Raw genomic sequence first — 7,851 nt, forward strand, 5'->3', positions numbered from 1 at the left:
TGATAGCGGTGTCCCTCATGTTCTGGAACCTTGGAAGGATGGTTGCCAATGATACTTACCAATGATACGTGAGGGTCTGGTTTAGCACAGTGGGCTAAACAGCTGGCTTGAATTGTAGGACAATGCCAGCAGCGTGGGTTCAATTGCCGTACCAGCCTCCCCGAACAGGCGCGGGACGAGGGGCTTTTCACAGTAACTTCATTGAAGCCTACTTGTGACAATAAGTGATTATTATTGTTATTATTAAGCTACGGCCCTAAGTTATTCTACAGTGTATCTCCATAACCTCACTGTGAGCAACACACAATCTTCAGATTATCCTTTTCCATTGCATATAAGAGTTGCTATTTTTACCACCACGCCACATGTTAATCTTATACATGAAGCGTATGCTGGAAATTAAATTAACTATGCTGAAAAAGAATTATGTGTGAAAGAGAGTCCTTCACATAGCGGGGGGTGGGGGGCTGGGGGGGGTGTAGGTGGAGGGGGGGGCAGTGTCTAGTTCACTTTTGAGGTTCAACTGTGAATTAAAATGCTGCAATTCTCCAGCTGATTTGCACTTGGTTTGCATTGAAATCACCTTTACTGAGGCATGGGCACTCATTCTTTCTATTCCACCGCCCCCCCCCCCCTTCCCACCCACCCCCACAACTGCCCCCCCCATGAACAGCAGGTCACAAAGAGCTGTGAGATTCATTATTTTGCATCAGTGCCCTTCGCCTGAGTAAATGTGAATAGGCTAGGAAATGCCATCACCGACTCCCATGTCTCTGCGGTGAGATATGATTGACAGATAAGTTTAATAATGCAAGGTAAACAGTTAGTGCTGAATTTACACTATTTAAAACAAAATGCCATTTGAAACAAAATCGAGGGCTGGGGTTGATAAACTCCAACACAAATGATGCTCCATTAGCTATGAAAGACTGACGCTAATGACAGTTTAGTGGAAATTTTACATTTAATTCGGCTGGATGGCAGAGCTAAATGAGGATCTGAAAGACAAAAGGCAAATTCTTAGTATAAATAATGAAGCAGCTGGATAGAGGTCTACCGAAGATACACAGAAATGAGAGCTTGGCAGGTTTCCAGGCAGAGTTGATAAAAAAAATCAATTCCAAACGACTTTACAGTTAAAGGAACAAGTTTGAAAAGTCAGGAATAGAACTATTTCCAGTTCTGCTCGACCTGCTCTGTTTCTCTTTCCATAGATGCTGATTGACATGCTGAGCACTTTTGCCGTATTTTCCGCTTTTGCTTTTCGTCACAAATAGAATTTCCTCCAAGCCTTAATGACCTGTTTAAAAAATGGAAAATGGAATCCAGCCTAAGCACTAATTTTCCCTCCTGCTTTAATTGGAATGTGTTTTGCTAATTAAAGTGTGGCGATTGTCCCTTTAAGGGCAACACAGCAGAAGAAAGGGTCACATGGCCTGTGTGGCCAAAACAGGACTCAGAGGGTTAGATTCTCCGTTCTGGAGACTAAGTGCTCTATCCATGGAGAATTGCTACCGGCCTGCGCTGGCGCCATGACTGGCACCCAGATGCAATTCATCCTCCTTTGTGATGCTAAATTATGCATGGAGGAGAGCTTGCCAGATTCCGTTGGAATCCGGGTATCGGGCCACCATTCTATCCAGCAGGGCTCATAGTAAGATCCCATGGCAGGCCCTCCCTCCCCTCCCATAATGCAAATATTGCCCCCTCTCCCTCGGTGACAAGTAGGAACATAAATTTTCCCCCATAGGAATAATGGGTCACCCCCCCCCCCCACTCACAGCATATATGCATGAGGATGCCCCGACCCCTTCCACCCACACCCAAGCCCTCCCCCAGCCTCCCATCAGACCCTTCCTGCTAGAGACCCACTAAGGGATGCCCCACAGGGACCACCCACACCTCCCCCTACAGAGACCCCCAACAGAGATCGGCAACAGATTTCCAACAGAGATTCCCAACAGAGAATCCTATCAGAGATCCAACAGAGACCCCTTATCAGACCCTCCAGACCTACCATCAGACCCCTTCTCTCAGACCCCTGCATCCAACCCGCCCCCAACAGAGACTGCCAGCAGATATTGCCATCAGAGGCTGCCATCAGCCACCTCGACCTGACAGCTGAAGAGCGGTCCAGGCAGCAGGGTGAACAATCGTTGTGTTTCACTTACCCTTCCTTAACATCTGCTGCCTCAAACAAAAGTCAGGGTGTGCAGGAAGGTGACAGGGTCTCCATCCTGCACCCACGCATCCACCCAGCTGATCAAATGCACTTTCTACCTTGTAACTCACTCTGGGGGTTGTGGATGGAGGGAGGGCAATAAACTCTGCCCAAAGCATTTCTTTAATATCTCCACAATTTCCCAATTGCCCATTATAATTTCACCCATCTCTACCTCTAACGGGCCCACGTACCAATGTTAACTTTCACTAAGAGAGAAATGTATCGGTTAGGGAGTTGTGGGAGGGGGCCCGGATAGGCCTGGAACAAGGAATGTTCCCAAGCGTAGCTAGGACCCATGCGGGTACACATTGCTCCACCTTTGATTTGGAGAAAGTGAGATGAGTTCTTCCTCAACCGTGATTTCCCACCGACAGTTGTGGACAGGGCCCTCAACAGTGTGCGGTCCATCTCCCGCGCTTTGATCTGTGCGCATTCAGGACCCTGACCTTCCTGTTGCTTGCCATTTTAACAAAAGACCCTGCTCCCATGCCCACATGTCTGTTCTTGTCCTGCTGCAATGTTCCAGTGAAGCTCAATGCAAACTGGAGGAATAACATCTCATCTTCCGGTTAGGCACACAACAGCCTTCCGGTCTGAACATCGAATTCAACAACTTCAGATGATCAGCTCTACCCCACCTCGATCCATTTGTTTTCATCCCATTTCATTTTAACTGCCTTTTACCATTTCTTTATTTCTTAATATATATTTAAGTCCCCGCCCTCCCCCAATCTTATCCACCTTTCCTTCACCTTTCTCCTCTTTGCTTCCCCCTTCCCCTCCCTCCACACCTACAGTTCACCCTCTGATATTAGTTTCCCTGCTGTTTGACCTTTCACATCATTTGTTCTCTCTGGGGACTGCCATTAGCACTCTTTCCCTTTGGTTTCTGTGGCCATTAGCACCCGGTTTCCCTGGGTTTCTGTGGCTATGACTCTTCTTTCATTCTCACTCCAGAGTATAAATATTTCCCACTTTCTCTGTCTGTTAGCTTTGACAACGAGTCATCGGACTCGAAACGTTAGCTCTTTTCTCTCCCTACAGATGCTGCCGGACCTGCTGAGATGTTCCAGCATTTTCTCTTTCGTTTACTTTCACTAATCTTTTCTTATTTACATACCTGGAGAAAGGTTTGCAATCTGCTAATTTCTTGCTATTCTACTCAAATTATTTTTTCTCTTTGTTTATCAATTTCTTACTCTTCCATTGTTAGATTATAAAATCCTTCCATTGCCCGGTCGTGGTCTCACAGGCGCGGACATTGACTCCCAGGCACCGGGTTAAAGCAAAGTCCTGGCATTCATTAGTGTCATTTAAAATTACAGATCTGAATATCACCCAGCGAGGGCATCATCCAACTGCGTCGAGTGGAGTGAGTCGAGTGACTCGCGATCGGCCTGGCATGCAGCCTGATTTGGCGCTTTTCTTGCGGGATTCATCCATTACACTCGGTCCCCTGCCAGGTTCAACATGGTGGCTGAATCGCATCCTATATATATATTCTTTAAATAAAAACTATCAATTGTCCACTGCCATCTCTCCACTCTACATATTAGCTAATACTGTTATTGATACTGAAGCTTATGACTCACACCCAAGTTATATGTGCTGTTTCGGATAGGAGTGGATTTAATTCAAGCAGCCTTGATTTCTCCTCTCGCTAAACCGAAAAGTTTTCCCCCTTTTAATTGGTGGCATATTTCCCACACCTCAGTTTGAGTGAAATCTGGGGCGCGATTCTCCGACCCCCCCACCGGGTCGGAGAATCGCCGGGGGCTGGCGTGAATCCCGTCCCTGCCGTGATCCGAATTCTCCGCCACCAGAGATTCGGCAGGGGCGGGAATCGCGCGCGCCGGTCGGCGGAAATCGCGCCGGTCGGCGGGCTCACCCCCGGTGATTCTCCGGTCCGCGATGGGCCGAAGTCCCGCCGCTGTCAACCCACGCCAGCTGGCGTGGATTGAACCACCTTTTGAACGTCGGGACAAGGCGGCGCAGGCAGGCTCCGGGGTCCTGTGGGTGGCGCGGGGCAATCTGGCCCCGGGGGGTGCCCCCACGGTGGCCTGGCCCGCAATCGGGGCCCACCGATCCACGGGCGGGCCTGTGCCGTGGGGACACTCTTTTCCTTCCGCCTTCACCATGGTCTCCACTATGGCGGTGGCGGAAGAGACCCTCTCCACTGCGAATGCGCGGGGATGCCGTGAGCGGCCGCTGATGCTCCCGCGCATGCGTCGCATGGCAAAGTCATTTCCGCGCCAGCTGGCGGGGCGCCAAAGGCCTTTCCCGCCAGCCGGCGGGGCGGAAATCAGTCCGGCGCGGGCCTAGCCCCTCAAGGTGAGGGCTCGGCCCCTCAGGATGCGGAGAATTACGCACCTTTGGGGCGGCGCGATGCCGGACTGATTCGCGCCGTTTTTGGCGCCAGTCGGCTGCCATCGTGTCGATTGCAGAGAATCCCGCCCCTGATTTCTATTCATAACCCAAGAGCAAATTTGAAAAAGGGTCATCTCAGAGGGGGTTTCTTCCCAATGTCGGTTGGGGATTTCCCAATCCAGCAGGGATTGTTGGCTGTGGCTGCAAACTGCATGCCCCCTGCTGGTGGGAGGATGCAAATCAGTGATTCACAGTAGAGTGACAAACTCTCATGGAGAAAGTGACAGGAAGGCCTACCAGAGGGTTCTGAACAGATGGGGCGGGTGTGTGGTATGTTACCAGATGGACATCCCCATCAGAGACCACCAACAGGGACACACATCAAAGACCCCCATCACACCTCCCATTAGAGACCCCCCAACAGAGACCCCCCCCTCCAAACAGAGACTCCCCCAATCGGACACCCCCCAACAGAGACCTCCCCACAACAGTAACTGCCACCAAAACACCCTCCAGGTTGGAGATAGGACATACCGAGGCTGTGAGAATGAGGAGTGGGACGTGTGGGGGGGAGAAGGGTTACAGCCAGAGATATTGGAGCTCACAAGTGGGAGAGCAAGAGTGTGAATAATGCAGGTGTCAAAAGTGTAAAGATCCAAAGGAACGAACTGCATCCCGACACAAGTGTCCTGGGACAAGGAACAGTGTTCTCAGATGTGGGACGATCCCAGAAAATAAGGTGCGCTTGGTCACCATGGGTCAATGCTAAATGTTGAGCTCAATTTCAGCATCAGATATACCAGTCAGTTCCCATTTGCGTCAAATGTCTTCTTTTGCACTCTATTCATGAAGAACTAGGGTGGACTAAAACTTCCAGTCTCTTTCAAGCACGTTCAATTGGAGTCGCACTGGGATATCCCAGCTTTCTCGGTCCAAAGCCACACGTTGTGTTTTCAGTTTTCTCAGCAGCACTGGGCTGCCAAACCTTCAGTAAATCTCATGTTAGGTTGAGCTTCCATTGGTGTTTCGGTTACATGGAGGGACCCGAGAGGCTGGGAGCATTCCCTTTGAACAGAGAAGCTTAAAGGAAAATGAACAGAGATGTACATGATTGTGAAGGGTTTTTATGACATAGATAGGGAGAAAATGTATCCAAGGGCAGGAGGGTAACAAATCAGAAGACACCAATGCAAGTTAACTGGCAAAAGAACCTAGGAAAGATCAGACTTTTTTAAAAATATGCAGCGAGTTGTTAAGGTCTGGAGTGCATTTCCTGAAAGTGGGTGGATGCAGAAATAAATGATGATTTTCAAAGGGAAATTGTGCATATAACTGAAAAGGCTATATTTACAGGTCTATAGGAAGAGAGCAGGGCGAGCCGAACTGATTGGATGTTTCATTCAAAGAAATAGCACAGACATGACGGGTGAATGGTATCCCACTTGTGCTATTTCATTCTTTAATTCTCAAGCCAGGCATACAAGAAAAAGAACAGCTATGCTCCTTAGATCCGACAATAATATAAGAAATTGATCTAGTGTTCGGTGGATGAACATCTGAAGGGCAAATAAGGCAGATAAAGTGCATTGACATCCCGGGGGCTGATCTTCAAAGCAGAATATTCAATATTCAGTGCGCTCTTGCTGGTTCAATGCTCCCTTCAGATCTGGTGCAGCAACCCCGTCAGAAACAAAGTGCCTGCATGGCTAGATCAGGGAACTGGCACCAACATTTGCTAAAGGCTCCACACACTGTGGAAAATGCAACAGTTCGTTCAGAATGGCCTGCACTAGTGATGGTCTCTGCCCTGAACATTAGAAAACACAGTCGTAAGTAAAAACTGACAATGTTCTTCACATCAATCAGAAATAGGTGAGACTGGGTCTCTCTTTAAAAAGACAAAAAATGTGCATGGTTATGGTACAGAGAGCAGGAAGTAAAGAGATAAATTGGATATTTCTTTCGAAGAGTTGCGACAGGTTCAATGAGCTGAATGGCCTCATTCTGTGTAGGATTCTAGAGACCAATTCCATTCTATAATGTCCCTTCCAGTAATGACCGGGACTGGCTACTTCTTGCTGATGAAAAAATGTAGTCCTGCCTTCCTGCTTCTCATTAATTAGTACAGTCTCCTGACAGAAAGTGGAAATTGTATCATTGAGCATTGTGCAATATTCTTGGGTGCTGTGGTTATTATGTTCGAGCAGGTGCCAGTGTTTGCAGGCTGTGAAATATGGGTACAAGGATGCCACAGTGTGCTGATCGTGTGGGGGAGGAAAATCAATATGAGTCCTGATTGATAGCAATTATCAGTAGTGGGTTGATGGGACTGTAGTGAACTGAGCAGAGAATAAGGTTAATGAGGCATTTGGTAGCGAAGGAATTTCTGACCTGGATCAGTGTTGAAAGACGATTAAATTTCTTACCGCACTGTATCCACGTCCTTAGGGTTACACTCTGGACATTGACTTGCATGCCATTTCCTGGCTTCTGACAAAAGTGCCTTGAGGTGCCCCAAGGAGACAGGACATTCTCCTTCCTTCTACCTCTTCAACCAAGGCCTCCAGAGCAGTGTCCTGTAGCCTTGTTGCATGCTCTCTCCCAGGATTAGCTGTTGTTGAATTTTCCACTTCACAATATTCTGAATAATCTCAGCTCAAGCAGCAACCACAGCACTTGGAACATAGAACATAGAACATAGAACATAGAACAGTACAGCACAGTACAGGCCCTTCGTACCACGATGTTGTGCCGACCATTTATCCTAATCTAAGATCAACATAACCTACACCCCTTCAATTTACTGCTGTCCATGTGGCTGTCCAAGAGTCGCTTAAATATCCCGAATGACTCTGACTCCATTACCTCTGCTGGCAGTGCATTCCACACACCCACCACTCTCTGTGTAAAGAACCTACCTCTGACATATCCCCTATATCTTTCTCCAATCACCTTAAAGTTATGTCCCCTCGTGACAGCCATTTCCGCCCTGAGGAAAAGTTTCTGGCTATCCACTCTAACCATTCCTCTCATCACCTTGTACACCTCTATCAAGTCACCTCTCTTCCTTCTTTGCTCCAGTGAGAAAAGCCCTAGATCCTGTGGTGGTATCCACCTATATTAAAGGCTGATCAGAACTGATTTTATATTAAATCATATATTCACTCTGCATTAAAAGCTGATCAGAGCTGATTTTATATTAACTCATGTATTTAACCCTGTATTAAAAACTGATGACTGATGAAGTCATTTATCTATTG

The sequence above is a fragment of the Scyliorhinus torazame genome, chromosome 2 (assembly GCF_047496885.1).
Source record: "Scyliorhinus torazame isolate Kashiwa2021f chromosome 2, sScyTor2.1, whole genome shotgun sequence".
Classification (NCBI taxonomy): Eukaryota; Metazoa; Chordata; class Chondrichthyes; order Carcharhiniformes; family Scyliorhinidae; genus Scyliorhinus; species Scyliorhinus torazame.